The sequence below is a fragment of the Equus caballus genome, chromosome 21, assembly GCF_041296265.1.
Source record: "Equus caballus isolate H_3958 breed thoroughbred chromosome 21, TB-T2T, whole genome shotgun sequence".
Classification (NCBI taxonomy): Eukaryota; Metazoa; Chordata; class Mammalia; order Perissodactyla; family Equidae; genus Equus; species Equus caballus.
Window position 1 is genome coordinate 62,893,961 of NC_091704.1, and position 20,026 is coordinate 62,913,986.

The following is a 20,026-nucleotide window of genomic DNA, read 5'->3' on the forward strand; positions in this document are numbered from 1 at the left end:
AGTAGAAGCTGCTATGACAATCCTGGTATCTTCTGTTAATGCCCGGCTTAAAGAGATCTTCAAAATCAAAACGGTGCCACTCTTCTTGATGTTATTTTTCATTCTGGAAAACATAGTTGTTTTCTATAAGAATACTGTTTATCTTGGGGCCGGCCCTGTGGCCGAGTGGTTAAGTTCGCGTGCTTCACTTTGGCAGCCTAGGGTCTCGCTGGTTCGGATCCTGGGCGCGGACATGGCGCCCCTCTTCGGGTTATGCTGAGGTGGCATCCCACATAGCACAATCAGAGGCACTCACAACTAGAACACACAACTATGTACTGGGGGGGCTTTGGGAAGAAGAAGAAGGAAAAAAACCCAGAAGATTGGCAACAGTTGTTAGCTCAGGTGCCAATCTCCAAAAGAAAAATATATACATATATCTAGTTTATCTTAATGTATAACAGATTTACTATCCTCATTTTTAAATAAATTAATACATAACGATTTTGATATTTTCTCAATATTGTTGTTTATATGGTAAATAGTGATAGGTATAACCCATTTAAATAAAAGCTCTTTGGGTTCTCAATAATTTTTAAAAGTGTAAAGTAATCCTGAGATAGAACATTTGAAAACTTCCTAATCTGAACCTGCCCCTTTTTAGATGTTTTAATAGTTCATTGAGTGGATGAACCACATTTTACACTGGGGTGTTTGTTGACTTTGCGACTGTGAATTCTTACACATTTTGTTTCCATGTATTCTAGCAAAATGGAGAACCCAAAATGTACACACCTTTGATCCAACAGCCTTACTTCTTGGTTTCTAGTTTAGGGAAAGCGAGTTTTGATAGGAAAGAGGGAAAAAAGTTCAGTAGCTGTATTAATTAGAGATGGTTAGGCTGATCCTCTTGTAACAGAGAAACCCAAAATAACAGCGCATTAACACGTGAAAGATTTAAACCTCATTCATGCTACATGTCCACAGTGAGGTAGAGAGGACTTCGCTCCATGAGACCAAGAGAAATGAAAAATTACTCAGAATATTAGACTATTTATAAATGTATAAGATTGTGCAAAAGTAGAGCACTAACACATTTATTTTAAGACAACACTCAAATGTACCACATACTGTTGATATACTCAAATATACCAGTACTGTTGGGATAAAAACAAGACTATTTTATTGGCAAGGATAAAAAAGAAGTCACAGAAAACTAGGCATTTTCTTAAAGACAATTTAAGGTGTAAGTCTATATTACTGTCAGTTGCTTATTCTCTTATTTCATTAACTTAAATATCTCATTTTCTTTCTCTATGCATAATATTCTGCAAATGTACCCATACTCATCTTTTATCTCAGTTAAATTTTAAGAGAAATGTATTTTCGACGGAAGATTTTGGATGATGTTCAAAAAATAACATTTTTGCAAAGTTGCTCTGACAAATAATTAGATTTGAAATGTGTATTTAAGTTTCAGACTGGCAATTGCTGCCTAGCAGATTTTTTTAAGCCAATAAAGCACAAGTAAATTGTACAGATGACAGATCTAAAAGTTCATAACTTTTTTCATCTAATAGTCTATTATAGATACAAGGAAAAGTGGTTGACACATTTTTGAACAGTGGTAAGTTTTTCAGAACATATTTTCAATTATTTTTCAATCTATAGTTCTACTTTTAAGGTGGAAGAATGATATCAATAAGGTTTTTTCTGAGAATTTGAATATATGAGTTAGATGCTCAAATCTGAAAGTAATCCACAAGCCACATTTACATAAATTGAAAATGTATATAGCCCCCAAGTAATTCCAGATTCCCAAATTATCTTTTGTATCAAACTACCCTTGTCCATGAAGCTTAATGCCAAAAAATGGTCTTTTGAAGATGTCATTGACATAATCCTTGAAGTCTTTGAGGTTTTGTATGTATTTTATACAGTCTGAAATCTGGCTTTTGCTGGCATGGATTTGCCCAGAAATTGCACCACAAGCAATATTCTCAGATTCTGTTTTGTTCTTCATTTTTATTGTTGTATAGAAGACTAAAATACAAAAAGCCAACTATGAATACTGAGAATATCTTCACATTATTTCATTCAGTAATCAAATGCTATGCAATATGATTGAGCTATACGTAATGAGAGGCATAATCAAAGAGCTCAAAGTGAATTACAAGAAAAATTATTCCCATGTGGTTTAGGTGGTAAAAGGCAGTGAATTTAGAATATAGAGAAAGAGATTCACACCTTAGATAATTTGCATAACATCTCTAAGCAGCTCCATATAGAGGGAAGAGTCCAGAGTCTCCGTATCCTCATTATGTGGTAATAGCATCTCTCCTGTAGGCACTGTAAATTGCTTAACCCAAATCAGTCTATACTTGCCCCTTGTTTCAACTGAAGAAAATTCCTCTTGCAAAAAGCAATGATGAATCAGAAGAAACTCTAAGATAATATTCTAAACCTAATTAAATATATGCAAACAAACATTTGGGGATAGGAAGAAATATCATGAACTAAAATTTTAAAACTACGAACAAAAAACTTTTAAAAAAGGAACAAATGAAATGAAGAGTTGATTTATTTAGGAATGAAACTTAAAGAAAAAAAGATAAAACAATCTTAGAAATGAAGCCTAGACCATAAGATTTGCGAGGCAAAATGGACTTCAATGAAATGTAATACGGACTATCGAAGAAATACTGTAAAATAACTAGAAGAATTAAAATGATATTTTCAGAAAAATGAAATTAAAAAAATCAAAAAGTAAGTAGTGCCAAAGTGGAAAGGCAAGGAAGGAATAACATTTATATTATTGATGTCCCTGGGAAGAGACTCAAAATAATGGAACAGACTCATATTTAAACTAACAGCCAAGAAAAACTTCCAAAATGAAAGATGATTAAAATCTAAATACACAAAGAGCCTACCCAGTAATTCCAAAAGATCAACTCTGAGACATCTCCTAGTAAAACTATAAAATTATGAAGTGAAATCTTCAAGGCTTCCAGGTACAAACATAAAATAACCTACGAGGGCAAAAGAAGTATAATGACATCAGTCTTTTCACAAACACCACACAGAACAGAGCAACAATGGAGCAGCTTCTTCACAAAACTCAGTGAAAGAGAGTATAAACTAAAGATTTTTCACGAGTTGAGCTTTCCTTCAAGAGCCAAGGCTTTGACAGGGGCACCAAGAATACACAATGGGGAAAGGATAGTCTCTTCAACAAATGGTCTTAGATGCTTATCTTATACTCTACACAAAAATCACTTCAAAATGGATTAAGGACTTAAATGTAAGACATGAAACTGTAAAACTCCTAGGAAAAAAAATAAGAGAAAAGTGTCATGACACAGGTCTTGGCAATGATTTCTTGCATATAAAAGCACAGGCAACAAAGGCAAAAATAGACAAATGAGATCACATCAAACTAAAAAGCTTCTGCACAGCAAAGAAAACAATTAACAGAGGGGAAAGGCAACATACAGAATGGGAGAAAATAATTGCAAACCACATAACTAATCAGGGGTTAATGCCCAAAATATATAAGGAACTTTTACAACTCACAAGCAAAAAACAAGCACCTGATTAAACAATGGTCAAACGACTTGAATAGAGATTTTTCTGATGCGGGGTCGGTGAGCCAAGGAGGCGAAAGAAAGATTTCTTAGACTCTTAAGATCTGGCAGTAGTGTTCTTTTATTTAGAGAATAGAATAGCATGGGGACAGGACCCATGGGCAGTCAGGCTGCTGCGTGGGGACAGGACCCACAGGCAGTCAGAGCTGCTGCCAGCATGTTGCTGCTGCCGCTTCTGCTGCCACTTCTGCTGCCCCAAGTTGAGGGTTAGAGCTAAATTTAAGGCATAGGTATGTGAGTTATCTCTTTACAGGACAAAGAATATGTAAAAAAGTTAAAACGATATCAGTGCCTGTAGGGTCCGGCCATTTGGTGGTCCCAAAAACTTTTAGATAAGAATCAAACCGGATTGAGTAAATGGCAGAAGTCACCGCTTGAATTTTATCCTCAGCTAAAGACAAAGGAGGATTTGGGGGGGGGGGGGGGGATCAGTTACATGAGGTTGCCAGACAGTAACCAACTTAAGTTCTTGCCTCTGGCATTGATTAAGAGTTTCTAGAGATAAGGCCATCCCCCTTCTTCCTGGCACAGAGAGGGAGGCATCTTCACAGATAGAGGTTTCCTTAGAAATGTAAATCTTTCCCAACAAAGGGACAAGCAAATTCTACTCCTTGGAGCCTGCTTCTCATCTGTAATTTTAAAAGCAACAAGCCTAAAAATCCTCATCATTTCCAAAGAAGACATATAAATAGCCAACAGATATATGAAAAGGTGCTCAACATCACTAATCATCAGGGAAATGCAAATCAAAACTACAGTGAGACATCATCTCCTACCTATTGGGATGCCAACATCACAACAACAAAAGATAAATATTGCCAGTGATGTGGAGAAACTGGAATGCTTGTACACTGTTGGTGTGTGTAAAATGTCTAGAAATGATGCAGCCACTGTGGAAAACAGCATAGAGTTTCTTCAAAGAATTAAATATAGAACTACCATATTATCCAACAATCCCTACTTCCTAGTATTTACCCCAAAGAATTGAAATTAGGGTCCCAAATGGATGTCTGCACTCAGTATCCATTGCAGCATTATTCACAATAGCCAAGAGGTAGAAAAACATAAATGTCTGTGGATGGATGAATGGATAAAGAAAATGTGGCATATACATACAATGGACTATTATTCAGCCTTAAGAAAGAAGGAAATCTTTGTTTTATCTAACAACATGAATGTACCTTCAGGACACTATGTTAAGTGAGATAAGCCAGGCACAGAAGGACAAATACTGCATGATTTCACTTACATGAAGTATCTAAAATAGTCAAACGTGTAGAAGCGGAGAGTGAAATGGTAGAGCCAGGGGGTGAGGGAGGGAGAAATGGGAACTTTTTGCTCAGTGAGTATAAAGTTTCAATTATACAGATGAGTAAGTTCTAGATATCTGTGGTACAACATTGTGCTTATAGATAACAACACAGTACGACATACCTAGAAATTTCTTGAGGGTAGATCTTATGTTATCTGTCTTACTATAATAAAAAATATTTTTAAAAAAATCCAGGCTACAGAAAAACTATTTTAAACATACAACAACACAAGGAATTCCACACCCACGAGTCCTCCTTGAGGAATCTATCAGATAATGAGCTTCATTCAAACAAGATGTAACAAGGAAACTTCAGCAAAAGTCCTGATAGTGAGCAATTTAATTTATATGTATATAAGATTAAAACAAAGAGGTATGATGGTAGAAAACTAGCATACCAAAGTAGCATGTTGTGACAAAGTAGTAATAATGGAACCAAAAATGGGAGAAGTAAGGAAGAAAGAAGATAAAAATATAATTGATTGTCATACAAGAAATAGCATGTTAAAGATGTCATTAAATACTGTTAACTCAGACAGTAAAATAGTAAAAAGCAAATAATTTACATCTCGTAAAGAAAGAAACATAGTAAATATGACATAACACATGTAATTGTAAACTATAATGACACAGTTGAGATATACATATGCATCATATCAATAAATATGAAGGGGATTAATTCCTCCATTAAAAGAAAAAGATTTTCAATTTGGCTTATACACGAGCCAACTGTACATGCCATACAGAAGGGACACACTTAAAACAACATAGTTCAGACAGACTAAAACAAGGCATTATATTACTCAATGGGGGAAAACTAAAGGCATTTCCACTAAGATCAAGAACAAGGCAAGAATGCCCACCATCACTAGTGCCACTCAACATTTTACTAAAGATATTAGTCGTCACAGCTAAGACAAGAGAAATCCATTAGAGGCATAAGAATCAACAATGGGGAAGTAAAACTACTTCTATTCTCTGTTTTATAGGTAAAACTCTAGAGAAGATGACTCCAGAGAAGAAAAGATAAAATCAAATAAAAAAATAAAAGAATTTAATAAGGTAGCAGGATCTAAAAATTAATATACAGAAAGCAATAGAACTCATATGTACAAATAATAACCAGGTAGGAGATGTAAGTATAGAGTAAACCCCATTTACAAAACCAAAAGAGAATATCGCCTCAACAACAAACGTGCGAAAAAAGTTTAAGACATATATGAAAAACATAAAAGTTGACTTTAGAAAAGTATGGATAGTTCTTGAAGGGGATGTTTTAACATAATAAAAATGTCAGTACTTTCTAAATTTAACTTAATTCTGATAAAAATAACGCTCTTTGACAAATGCTGAAGTAATAATTATTGCAAGCAATAACAATGGATGCTAAAATTAGAGAGTTAAAGTATCAGAAGCGGAATATTTACACAGTCTCAAAGTATTGCCCCACAGATATTTGCTAATTAGAAAGGAAAAACTATTGTTACAGTGGTTAAACTTGGCAGACACCACCAAGCGATGAAAGTTACAATCACTAATAAGACATAATGACATCATGTTCTTCACGATACGCACTGAGAAGAGGCATCACTTTGTGGCATTCATGCCAAACACACATAACCTGAATTTAATTATAAGAAATATCAGACAAATAGGAATTTAGAGACACCTTATAATTAACCAATATTCTAACAGAAGTGTCCAGATCACAAAAGACAAAAATGAAGAAACAGCTAACATAGGGAAAGACCAAAGAGAAAGGACAGATAAACGCAAGGCAGGACGCTTGATAGGACTCTGCACGGGGAACCCTATGTAAGTGGGACAATGGTCAAAACTTCAATAAAGTATACAGATTAGTTAGAAGCATAGTATCAATGTTAATTTTCTGATTTTATTAATTGTACTATGGTTAGGTAAGATTTTAACATTTGGGAAAACGAGGTGAAGAGTATAAGTTTTTGCATTATTTTTGTAACTTTTTTGTAAGTCTGAAATTATTTCACAAGAAAGAAGTGCGAAAATCGTCTTATTTTGAAAAAATGTTGGGAGAATAATATATATACATGTATTATTATTTGGAACTAGGTAAGAATAAGCAGAGAGAACAATGAAATGGAAACAAATTCAAACGAAAACGGAAATTGAGAACATGATGAAAATGGCATTCAAATCAGTGGGACAAATTATTGTTTCATGGTGTTTAGAAAATGCACTTGTCATTCAGAAAAGAAAAAGAAAGGTTAGTTCCTACAGGATTTAAACACATAAAATTAACTATAATTACAAGAAGTATTTATAAACGTGAGGTGGAGAAGACCTTTCTGAGCAGGACAGAAAATTAAAAAAGAAAGCAGAAAATATGGAAAACAAATAAAATGAAAAAAATTAAATGAAAGACTATTGGAAGAAACAAAGAGTAGGCCAATACAAGATAAATATAAAGCCAAAGGCTATGAATAGGTCTATCACAGAAGAATTAACATGGCAAGTAAATTTATGAAATGATGTCCAAATTCACTTATCATTAAATAAATGCAAATTAAAATAACATTCAGACATTAGTTTTAGGAATCAAATTGGCCAAGGTTAAAAAAGATGCGTAAATCACAGTGTGGGTGAGGTGCTTAGAAACAGCACTCCCTTATGTGGCTGAAGGGATTGTCAACAGCAGTGACCATTTTGGAGGGCAATCTACCAGTATCTAGCAGAATTCAAAAACCACATACTCTTTCTTTCAGCAATTTCCTTGCTGGGAATTTACAGTATTTTCTACTCTCAACAGTACCCTAAGGATGTTTATTTCCTCATGGCAAAATATCCATGAGCAAACAGATTGTCTGTTTATTTCCTGCCAAGTCCTAGAAGAACCTGGCTCATACTCAGTGTTCAATATTTTTATAAAATCAATGAATCAATGAGCAAATCAATCAATAGTAGCATTATTTGTATAGCAAAAGTTGAAAACAAGTGTCTGTTAAATAATCTATGGGATCTCATATAACATCCTGCAGAGGTTTTGTTTTTGTTTTTTTTTTTAAGGAGAAAGCTCTGTATCTCTGATCTCCGAGATCTTCAGGTTAAATGCAGACAGTTTAGTAACCATTTATTGAAAAATCTTTACTCAATAGTGTGCCATCAATAACAAATTCTTTTTTTTCTTTTTTTTTCCTTTTTTGTCCCTTCACCCTATAATGTGGGCTCTTTCTTTCCCAGTCTTTGAATGAAAACTTGAACAGGTCTTCATAACTTTTCCAGTCACTCACAGATAATAAAAAGGCCTCAGGTCATTTTCAGATAAGCTACTGTTGTTTCTGACTTTAAATCCCCAGTCCAAAGTCACACTGAGCTAATTCCACACTGTTTTCCCATTTGCGGCTCCCTGGCTCGCGCAGCCCAGCCCAGACCGGCTTCAGCCTTGGGAGTCTGCAGTGGGGTGGGAGGGGTCGCGGGGAGGGGCAAGAGTGGGCATCCTTCCCCATCTAAGCCTTGCTCCTTTTCCTTTCCTCCTCGATTGCCTAAAGTCCCTCTGACTTCCTTGTGGGGGGATGGCGAGGAGGGAGGGAGGAGGGGTGAGAGTCCACGCAGGTAGAGCCCAGGCCGTGCCCAATGAACATGGCAGACGCAGCGCTGATTTCTTTCTGTCTGGTCTTCTTGGAGGCCCTCTTGTGCTAGGACCGGACGTGGCCCAGGAACAGCTCCCCCATCAGACGTTCCTTAGGGTGCACCACCTCCAGCCTGTGGGTCAGTCTCTAGGAAAGCAGCTTCTCCCCTGCCCAGCGCTACAACCTGTAACGTCTCCTCCCCTTCCCCGCCTCCACCTGGCGTCCAAAAGGGCCAATTACTCGCTCCTATTTATCAAAGAATAGAGGCTAATGAGAAGCCTCATGGAATTAAATCTCCATATCCAGAGTAAAGTGCAAGAATGAAGTTTATTTGGGACATCTTAAACCATCTGACATGAAAAGAGATGTAAGCCTTGACGTGTGCTGCTGAAACACACGGAGTCTCATTTGGGTAAATTCCTGTTAAGCTGTTTTTTTCTTTCAGGCTTAGTCAGGTGAAAACAAATGTTAAACATAATGTGTTTAGCAAATGTTGGCTGTTGTAATCCAGGCATTCAGGGCAATAATTCATATGATAAGAAAAAAAAAACTGGAGAAATGCTGTCCTTTTAACTATCAATTTCTATTGATTCTAGAACACAGGGTTTCCTTTTCAAATTAATAATAAGCATCATGCTCTACACAACTTTAGCTTTTTATATATGGCATTTTGATAAGGGTTTTATAAAAATAAACACACACTTTTTACAATGCCAAACACTGAAATCTGGCATCATGTCTAGAGGATATAGCTACAGAAGGAAGTGTAGGATGCTATATGTTTTTTAAAAATCTATTTTCAGCAACAACACTGCAATCACAAACAGAAAGAATGTGTCTGAAACTCTTCCTTCTTCTGGGCAATCCCAGCCTAGACGTCAATTCTCTGCTAGATTGGGTGTGTTCACCTGGCTGCAAGGGCACGTGACTAAGTAAAGATCTTTAATTACATTTACAAGTTTTTCACATACAGAATATTCTTAGCAACTAAGGGGCACAGATTCAATTAATTAATAAAGGACTGATTGAATTCAATCACATAAAATGTGCACACCTAACGTAAGATACTTAGCAAGGAGTCAGAATATAAAACACCATAAAGATAAACAAGTTATAGTTACTTTTAAAATTCATTTATAAATTTTTTCTATAATATCCAAATTTTATGCAGTGAATATCTTACTTTATTCTATGCATAACATTTTCAAAGATTTATCCGGTAGCTAATATATAAGGAATGATGGGGTGGGCACAAAACCAACACACATGTACCTTTAAGGAAAAATATTACAGGATGAAAACAGTAAAGCCATTTCAAAGTATTTTCCTCATATTATGTTGATATGAATTTAAAACTAAATTTAATTAAATAGGCTCTAGTGTTTTAATGTAAAAAATGCTTCCTATATAAATGAAATATAGAACTCCTATTTCTAGCAATGTGGCAGGTCAAATATCCAGAAAATCCTTTCCTGAAATGCTCAGTGATATATTCAAACATGATTTTAACGGTGTAGCTAAGGAAGTAGAAGACAGTATCGTGTACTAAAAATACATGGAGACCTGGAAACAGGAAGGGAAACCTCAGGTGATGTTACTGCTGAGGGTCAGGGTCTGTGACTTCGTAATTAAAGACTGGAATTCGAATTGCCTCAGAATGTAGGTGGCATATCCTTGGGCATGCAAAACGAGAGCTTGGAACTGTACCACCACCTACACTTGGGTCTCTTAAGGAGCTATACCCTCAGTGAAAGGATAGGTTTCAGGAAGAAAAAGAAGTCAAGCTTGCGGAAACAGAGAGAAGACGTTTTTCTAGCTCTACAGAGAAAAACACAGTAGAGTCTTCTCCAAGACTTCCTTGCCATAGGCACTCTCTCACATCAATCTGAACATCTGATTCAGGCTGGCAATACCCTTGAGTGCTGGGGGAGCCAAATAAGCCCCTGCTGGAGGGACACATTTAATTCTAGCCCCACAGGATTCCTGTAGATGAAACCCCACTGAACACAAGATCTCAATTAAAAAATATTATAAAAGTAAAATGAAATAAGCCATTAAGGAGAAGCAGTGGAAACAATAAAGAACAGAATCAGACACCCCCCCTACCAAAAGTTCAGATGATGAAGTTTTCAGATAGCAAATGTAAATATGGAAAATGTTTTCGAAAATTGAAAAACAGAAACAAAGGATGTTAAAGATAATATATTGCTAGAATTGTGAAAAATTGACATGGTACCCAACTCATTCCAGCATCAACTCTGAAGTCTAAAGTCCACAGTTTCATCTAAATATCGTCTAAATCAGGTATGGGAGAGACTTAAAATATGATTCATCCTGAGGGAAAATTTCTCTCCAGCTATGAACCTGTGAAAACAGGCAAATTATGTGCTTCCAAATTACAGTGATGGGACGGGCACGGAATAGATGTTCCCACTCCAAAAGGGAGAAATGAAAGAAGGAAGGAGTGACGGGTTCCAAGCAAGTCCAAAATCCAGCAAGGCATTAGATCTCAAGGTTCAAGAGGAAACAGCTTTGGTTCAGTGCTGCGCCCTCCAGGCCCACTGGGTTGGCAGCATCTCCTCCCAGCTCTTCAGGACTGTCCTGTCCCAGCAGTTCAACAAAGTGCCACCTCCGTGTCTCTCCGTGAGTGGCTTGCGCTGAGACACTGGGCAGGGACACCCTGGCCCACCAAAATCTCAAAACCAGACAGGCAGCCTCACCCTTTGAAACCAAGGAGGAACAAGCCCTACCCACCCTGGCCTGTGTTGGGAATGGCAGATCTAATGATCTGCAAATCCCCTTTCGCATCATTTTTCCATTTTCTTAAAGAATAGTGTTACAGCGGAACGGATCTGTGATCCCATCTTGTGGAATCCAAAAAGTCCAACAGCCTTCCCTCACTTTGTCCCACTTTCTCTGTTCCCTTTGGTTCAAAATGGCAGTGTCTCTGCTGGTATAATCATCTCTATTCCTGACTTCTACTGAGAGTAACAACATAAAAACAAGGAAGGATAAAAGTTTAGAAGAAATAAATTTAAAACTTTAAAAGTACACATTATTACCACTTTTTTTCTTTCTTTATTTCTTTTTTTTTTTTTTTTTTTTGGTGAGGAAGATTGGCTCTGAGCTAACAACTGTTGCCAATCTTCCTCTTTTTTGCTTGAGGAAGATTGCCACTGAGGTAACATCTATGCCAATCTTCCTCTACTTTGTATGTGATCATCCTGTATTTTGTATTTTGTATGCCTTCTCAGCACGGCTTGATGAGCAGTAGGTCCACGGCCAGGATCCTAGCCTGTGAACTCTGGGACACAGAAACAGAGCATGCAAACTTAACCACCACACCACCAGGCCAATCCCGTATTATTACCACTTCCATTCAGCACTGTTCTTAAGATCCTAAGAATTGAAGTTAGAGGGAAAAAGAAATGAAAGAAAAGTGAGAAAAATGACACCGAAGCAACAAATTATCATTATTTTCAGATATTTGAATATAAAACTGTCTACACAAAAAATGCAACAATTTCTAAAAATAATTAAAATTAATAAGATAATTGAGCAAGTTTGTTGTTTAAAAGACAAATATGCTAAAAGCAATTGCACGTTCATAACCAGGAAGAAAATTTAAATTATAAAAATAACATAATTTTTAGAATAAATATAAAAATAATTTTTTAGGGGCCAGCCCAGTGGCATAGTGATTGCCTTCCTGCGCTCTGCTTCAGCGGCCGGGCTTCTCAGATTCGGATCACAGGTGTGGACCTAGCACTGCTCGTCAAGCCACACTGTGGCAGCATCCCACATAAAATAGACAATTGGCACATACGTTAGCTCAGTGACGATCTTCCTCAAGCAAAAAGAGGAAGATTGGCAGCAGATGTTAACACAGTCCCAATCTTCCTCACAAAAAAATAATAATAAAAAATAAAATAATTTTTTAGAATGCCACTACAACAGCAATAAAACATAAAATATCTAGGAATAAACGTAACAAAAGGCTTGCATGCATTTTATGGAGATGTCACACATTTGAAAAGTACTAAATGAATTGAAAGATTGCCATAGGCATAGATTGAAATATTAACATTTGTTAAGATATCAAACACAAACTGATTCATAATTATAGAAGACTTTTGAAAAAAATAGAATATCGAGGATATTTTAATGGCCTTTAGTTAAGAAATGATATTTTAAAGAAGATGCAAGCAAAACATGAACAATAACAGAAAAATTAAAAACATCTTTGCCTAAAAAGACAGTTTTTAAAAATGTGAAAAAGGAACTTTCAGACCAATATATTTGTAATATTTACTTCAAAAAATAATTTATTTTTTAAAATAACTCTTAAAATGAAATAATAAACAGTCGATCTAATAGAAAAGCCAATAGACAAAATATATAATCAAGCAGTTCACAGAACAGGAAATCCAAGCGACCCATAAACATTTGCAAAATAGTTGTCCTACCCCTTAGGAACCAAAGACAGGCAAATTAAAACTAGAGAACATTACAATTTAACGCTACACAGATTGGCAAAGCTGAAGTCCAAAGATACCACGTGTTAGTGAGGATATAAACAATCAAATTCTTTTTATCTGCTGTTGGAAATATTAGTTGGTTCATGACCTTTGAGGATCAATTTGACAAAATCTAGAAATTTGAAAAAAACTGACACACAATATACATATTCTCAGCTTCAAATAACTTTGAAAATACTTTAATTTTATAAGCTCACTTTTATATTTTGCAATAAAATATTTATTATCCCAAATTTATTCATGTCACATTTACAGTATCCTATTTTAAACCAATTAATTAATTCAAATTTTTTGAATTATCTTTAAACGGTGGGGTACATAATACCCAACAGGATATTCCCTCATCAGTAACTATTGACTAAGCATGCTATATAGTTTTTATATGTGAAAAAAATCTTGTGTAAATTACTTTGTAGACTTAATTTTTAGACTTATTTATCTCCACAACTGTGACCTCTTCAAAAATGTTGAGAACTTCGGATTAATTTTGTAAGTAAAGACATGTTCACTCTTCTCTCTGAAACAAAGGAGAGTAACAAAGAGCTTGCCTAATGGAAAGGGAAAGACTATAGTCCAGGTAACTAGGAAACACTGTTAATTTTTTATTTTGAAGAAGTCTTCCCAGTGCCCATTTGGAATAGAGTAAGCAAGCATACTAAAAGAACACGCTGACCTCTTCACCTCTTAATTTCTGTCACGTCAGACTGTGGAACAAAGCCTTTGGACAGGTGATCTCTGTAGCAGCTCACTGACTCTATGAGGGGTCTGGGGAATGTGGAGTTGAATGAGAAGCAAACAGATATTGCACTTAAAAAAAAGGCTATTGGGGCTGGCCCCGTGGCCAAGTGGTTAAGTTTGCGCACTCAGCTGCAGACGGCCCAGTGTTTCGTTGGTTCGAATCCTGGGCGCGGACATGGCACTGCTCATCAAACCACATTGAGGCAGTGTCCCACATGCCACAACTAAAAGGACCCACAACGAAGAATATAATACAACTATGCACCAGGGGGGCTTTGGGGAGAAAAAGGAAAAAAAATAAAATCTTAAAAAAAAAAAAAAAAAGCCTATTGATGTAGCCATGTAGAGGGAGAGGCGGGTTCCTGTGGCTGACGATTTGGGTGAGCTGCAGAGCGGTAAGCCTCCACATGCACACACTCACCGGGAAGGAGGTTTAATGACTTCCACAGTGAGCCAAGAAGACCTCTCCTTTTTCTGCATTACATTCATCCACCCCAAAGCGATGATGTGCTGATGAAAGTATTTGTGGATAAGGAAGAGTAGCTGGGCATCATATTCTTGGGATAACTCTTTTTTTGTTTTTTCCTAAGAAAATAGAGGTGGGCATATTGATACTAGCTGAGGTTATATACAGGACAAAGGCATTAAACAAAACATAAAAGCAAACTATACAATGATAAATATGATGAAAATCTAACAGAAATGAGAATTATTTATTAAACTAGGTAACATTTTTCATGAAGAAGAAACTTTAGAAAGTATAAGGAGAAGGTAACATGAAGACTTAAGAAACTTTACTTCATTTTATTTCTTTTCTGTTAGCCCAGAATAAATGGGGAAAAAACAAATAAGCCATATAAAATAATTAATTACACAAATCTATTGTTGTATTTATATTATCCACTCTATTTGTATTCATCCCATGAAACATTTTTAAAGCTTACCATTAAGCCAAAAACAAAACTTCATTTATTCTTCAATAAAGCAGGAAGCTAAGAAAAATGTGAAAAATAAATTACTGTGCCATTCAGAGATTTTTCAAATGATAATTAAGAAATTCTAAGGCCAAAGGGAAATCAAATCACATTTTCAGAATGCATAGAAAATAACGATGAAGACATGACTTCTTAGAAATTATGGAATATCCACAAAGCCATGCTCAGAGAAATATTCAGAGCCAAAAATGCATTCATCACTTGGAAAAAGTGAATTAAGATAACTTAAGCATTTAATCTGAAAAGTTAGAAACAGAACCATAAACTAAACTTTCAAAAAGCATAAGGAATGAATTAGTAAAGCCTGAAGCAGAAAATAGTAGAAAAAACAAAAATGCTAAGTAAGAACAATACAAAAATCCAACGACTATTTCTTTGAAATCAAACAATAAAAGAGAACAGAAGATAATCAAGAATTTTCTCAGGGGCACCCAGTGGCGCAGCTGTTAAGTGCACACATTCTGCTTCTCAGCCACCCGGGGTTCACTGGTTCGGATCCCAGGTGTGGACATGGCACTGCTTGTCAAGCTATGCTGTGGTAGGCGTCCCACATATAAAGCAGAGGAAGATGGGCACGGATGTTAACTCAGGGCCAGTCTTCCTTAGCAAAAAGAGGATGATTGGCAGCAGTTAGCTCAGGGCTGATCTTCCTCAAAAAAAAAAATGAATTTTCTCAAAAGAAAAACAAACGTAAATTCACATATTGTGGTCAGTTTTCACATATACACATATATCCAAGAAACATAAGTTGAAATCAGGAAGCTAAATCTGGCAGTGCATTTAAAAAATCACAGGAACAAGTTAAAGTTCATTCCAGGAAGGCAGAAGTAGCTACATATTTAGCAATCTATTAATGCGGTTTATCATACTAACACATTAAATAGAAAAAACTCATCAAAATAATAATAATAATACTCCCATGAGAGTTGGGACAATTACTTGAATATACTCAACATACATTTATGATAAGTTGCAAATGAAGAAACTTCCTAACAATGATAAGTGTGTTCATTAAAAGTCTATAGCCAACACCATACTAAATGAGGAAATCTTGGAAGCACTTATTTTAAAGTCAGGAACAAAATAAAATGACCACTCTGGCCAATAGTATGAACATAAAAGGGCAATACACACTATCCTATGCAATAAAACAAGCAAACAAAAAAGATAGAATGTTTGAAACTGGAAAGAAAAAATAAAACTATCATTGTTAAGAGAAAACATATTTAGGAGAGTATTAGAGACAAACTGAATTAAACGTAAATTTCAACAATGCTGCTGGTTACAAGATCAATATGTAAAAATAGGTAGCTTTTGATGAAACAACTGTGACAATTAGAAAATTCATTCCATAAAATAAAAATCCCATTCTGATAGCAACATAAAATAGAAGTTACCTAAATGTAAATCTTAACAAAAGATGTATAAAACGTCCATGGAAGACGTTATAAAGTCCAGATATAAAATAGGATGAATATAACATCAAAATTTATAGTATTCTGTGTTCTTAGAATTAGAAAATGTCTGTTTAAAAACCATACTGCATTCCTTGAGCTAGTTTTTAAGTACCTATTGCTGCTAACATGCAACATTTTAAACGTGTTGATTGCTCTTTGAAAAATCATGGATGCTCTAAGATTGAAAATAGCAGCATTCCCAAGGTAACAGGTTAGATAATATATTGTCTAATACATATTTAAATAGAGATTTAAATATGAAACGTGTTATTTAATTTACAGGGGGAAGGGCTAAAGGGCTTTAAAAGCAGCTCAGACATTCTGCAAAATGTTTTCTGCTCACAGGCAACCCCAATGGCCCTAATTTCAGCGGCCCCCTCAGGCTCATATTCCTGAATTTTCCTGATCAGACTGACATCACCTGTGACACTGGGATTATCTCCAGTGTGAGGTATCCTCCTTCTTTTTAAAATTTTTTCTTTTCTTTTCTTTTCTCTTTCCTTTTTTTTGAAAAGGTCCAAAACCAACATCTCCCCAGGGTGTGCCAATTGGCAGCTTGGCTACTGCTCTGTAGGGCTTCAGAAGCTTCTCTCTGAAGATCCACTGTCTCCAAATTGAACTCCACACTTAATGAGCAAAACTTCGCCACTCCCAAGTACTTAGGCTTTAGAGAGGATTTGCAGGGAAAACGTAGAAAGAGAGGTTTCAACCATTGGATTAAAAGCACAGGATTCAAAGGTGGCCACTTTAAAGGGACAGTACTTTGGATGAGTAATATCACACCAGGTTAACAAATATTTCTGGAGAGCTTCCTATTGGAAGCAAGGAGGTCGTTCTCCACCTGTGCTGAGAGTAATTTTTTAAATACGTAATTTTAGTCACCATTGATTTTTTTAATTTAATTATTTATCTAAATATTTATCTGTTTACATTCATTGAAACCAAGGTGTGCTTATTTGTAAAATAATATTTTGCTGTGGGAAGAACTCCTGTGCCTGCATGTAGAACTGTGATATGCTTAGGTCAAAAGTTAACTTGGACTAAAAGAATGTTTTATAGAATTGAAATATCTAGAATGAAGTCAATCCCAAGATTTCCATCCGTGTTAAATGTTTTTGTCTGAGTGACTCAGATATTTAGAGCACCAAATTCAGCTCACAGAAGGCTCTGGAGGTGATGGAGGACAGATAACATCCCATGAGGCTCCTTCACCTACAGAACTTGCTGAGGTCTGCAAACCATTCACCTCGGGGATCTCCCTGGAGAAAAGTGCTCCTGGGCTGCTGTTCCTGCTATCCCTTGCAAAACTTCTCATCCAAATTCACCAAGGAGAAATAGATGCTCTGGTTGACAGGCTAACCATAAGCAATAAGGAACAATAGAAACTGAAATCAATGAACTACAAAGAAAAAACAACATAATCTAACTGTGCTTTTAGACCAGCGACATCTCCAACTTTTAATAGTCCAAATTAAATGTTTGAATGAAAGTCTAGGAACTCTCTAATTGGAAATGGGGTTTTTACAGGTCTACATACTTGCAGTTCTATCAAATACAAAATTAATGTTTAGACTAAAATATAATGTAAACTAGAAAACAAAGTTCATATGCACATACATTTATTCAAACACATGAATACTAGTGCAGCTTTTTACACTAAGGGGTCATGAAAATTTAATGTGTGGTAAGGCAGGATCTTTTCAAATTATTTCAAACCAACTTTGAACCTCTTCAAAAAGAATAGTCATTTACAGTTAATTTTCTTGTTTCTAGAAAAGAACAAATTCACTCTTCACCATTATCACCTCTAAATTTTTTGAACAAAGAAGTCTCTCAAAAAATGAGAAATCTCTCAAAAAATACTCTTTCAAAAAATGTTTGAGAGAAGATCCAAGATGGCGCCGTGAGTAGTCCTCTTTGTCTCTCCCCCTTCGAGTCTACAATTATTTGGACACTCATCGCTTAACAAAGGATATCCAGATAGCATCTCAGGACATCTGAGAGACCCGCACGACTATACCTCGGAAGGCGGACGGACTTCCCTCCAGGAGGAGGTGGAGATAGGTGAAAACTCTCTGACCCCGACTGAACAGCCTAGGATCTGCAAGCGGCTTTCTTACAACGGACGCCCCCAGAAGATCAACACACACCTAGGGCAGGAGCAAGCACACCCCAGAGGAGCAACGGTGGAAACAGGTGACCAGAACCCTACCTAAAGCCCCCGCAATTACTCCTAAATGCAGAGGGAAACTCTAGAGTTACACACTTGAGCCCATGGGGAGAGTCTTGCCTCACCATTGGCGGGGAGATCCCACCTGGTGTCCACGGCGCCCGGAGGGTCGCAGAGAGAATCACAGAGGGCGTGGCGGCCCCCCGGCTGCCACTGCCTGCATGGCCGGGCAAGGGATTGTCGGAGATCTCGGAGAGGACTGGGGCTGGGTGGAGCTCCAGAGGCTGGCTCCGCAGCCCGGGGGCGAAGCTCCAGCATTCCGCCCAGGCAGCAGACAAAACTCTCTGTCTGCCATTACCAGAGGGGCCATACCCAGCATTCACAACTCCGGGAAAGTCCCGGAGAGAATCCCAGAGGACGAGGCAACCCCCAGCTGCCGTTGCCCACCCCGTGGGGCAAGGGATTGCCCGAGATCTCGGAGAGGACTGTGCCTGGGTGGAGCTCCAGAGGCCGGCTCTGCAGCCTGGGCTGGAAGCTCCAGAGTTCCGCCCAGGCAGCAGACAAAACTCTCTGTCTGCCATTAGCGGAGGGGCCATTCCCAGCATCCACAACACTGGGAGGGTCCTGGAGAGGAGAATATCAGGCAGGGCAGCAGCTGACCAGCCAGCACTGAAATCAGGATCCCCGGCTATCCCCCAGTCAGGGCAAAGGGCTCCCCGAGTTCCTGGGAAACAGGACTGGGGCTGGGTGGAGTTCCAGCGACCCAGCTCCATAGCCTAGGGGGAAACCCTACAGGCTCACAGCAGCCTCAGCGAAAGCCTCTGCACAGCACTAGTAGAGAGCACCCATCCAGCAGTCACAAGGCTGGAAGACCCCGGGACAAAAGTAGCATAGCTAGGTGAGCTAACCACAGACTGTAGAAGATGCCAATAGCTCTGCTGCGACCCATAGTGGACAAGTGAGATTTTGTGGGTGCCGACAGTGACGCAGCAGCAAATATAAGTGATCCTACCCCTGGCTGCTGGAAAAGCCCATAACACTGTTGCAGACCCCAAGCAGGGAGCACGTCTAGGTGGGCTGCAACAGTAGGCACCAGCAGCCTGAAGCGCCCCCCACCCATGACGGCCCCCACGGCAGAAGAGGGAATCCAAAGGACCACTGTGACTACGAGGAGGGGCCCAGGCCCAGTTAGCAACTGCGGATAGGGTTCCTGGTTGGTGCAGTATAAATAGCTGCTCCCCCACCACACCAGCAGAAACAAGTGGAAGGAGCAACTAATCTCTATCTCTATGCGGAGGCACAAATCTACAACATCAAGCAATATGAAAAAATACATTAAATCTCCAGAACAGAAGGAAAACAACAAACACACAGACAACAATCCCAAAGAAAATGAAATATATAACCTAAATGACGATGACTTCAAAACAGCCATCATTAAAATACTCAATGAGTTAAGAAAGAATTCAGATAGACAACTCAACGAGTTCAGGAGCTATGTCACAAAAGAGTTTGATACGATAAAGAAGAACCAAACAGAAATACTGGAAATGAAGAACACAATAGAGGAGATTAAGAAAAATCTAGA